The sequence below is a fragment of the Frankliniella occidentalis genome, unplaced genomic scaffold (genome assembly GCF_000697945.3).
Source record: "Frankliniella occidentalis isolate FOCC.00 unplaced genomic scaffold, Focc_3.1 Scaffold178, whole genome shotgun sequence".
Classification (NCBI taxonomy): domain Eukaryota; kingdom Metazoa; phylum Arthropoda; class Insecta; order Thysanoptera; family Thripidae; genus Frankliniella; species Frankliniella occidentalis.
The window spans coordinates 193083-193868 of record NW_026267304.1 but is presented as its reverse complement, the minus strand read 5'-3'; the positions used below and the strand labels follow the sequence as shown (position 1 = coordinate 193868).

Below are 786 nucleotides of genomic sequence, written 5' to 3'. Positions count from 1 at the left end.
CGCGAGGCGGGGCAAAGTGAAGTGGAGCGCTCTTTCCCAGCGAAAGAAGCACAATGCAGTGAACCAGGGCGCGCAGCAGCAACGCGTCGTACTACTCCACCACAAGCGGCGGTCCCTCGTGGCGCGCTGGCGCACCACGGCCTCGGCCACCTCCACCACCTCCAGCCTCCACCACACGGCGGCCTCCACCGGGTCGCGCGCGCCGCGCCCCGCCCGGGAGTCATCTCACTTAAGCGTTTTATGGCCTCCATACCACCCGTCTCTCGACAGCAGCGCGCCTCGAGCAGAGAGAGAGAAGGGAGACAGAGCAAGAGAGGGGAGGGGGAGAGTTACTGCCATCTCCAGGTGCTCCAGCCGCCGTACCGCTGGGCGCCCCCCCCCCCCCCCCCCCCCCCCGTGACAGGGCGAGCAGTAAGCACCGCTCCCCCAGCGCGGACCGTAGGGGCCGCGGAGGCGACCCCCCCCCCCTCCTCCTCGCCGTGACAGAGGCCGGAAGCAGGGAGGCTAACGATTGAGCACACAGCGGGGAGGAGAAAGGCAAAGGTATAAGAAAGTCGCCTACCACTGTGAAGAGCTGGGCTGGACGACGTTTCATTTTCCCTGACGTTTTTTTCCTCTTTTTCTGCTCAGGTCATTTTTGCGCCAGAAGAGGCAGTAGGCTTGACGTCATGCTCTCGACCCGCCCCTGTTACACACCTCTCCTGCCCCATAGCGCCAACGTCACTACATTTTTTCCTGCTTTCTGCGAAATGAAGAACGGCGAGGGAGACGGCGGTGGGGGTGGAG

At 64.1% G+C, this 786-nt stretch overlaps 1 protein-coding gene across 1 annotated transcript in view; it reads right to left on the bottom strand.

The window, feature by feature from the left end:
- The window catches only part of LOC127750362 (neither inactivation nor afterpotential protein C-like), a 29537-nt gene that overhangs the window by 1714 nt on the left and 27037 nt on the right, over positions 1–786 (bottom strand). The gene's annotated exons all lie outside the window — the stretch shown is intronic.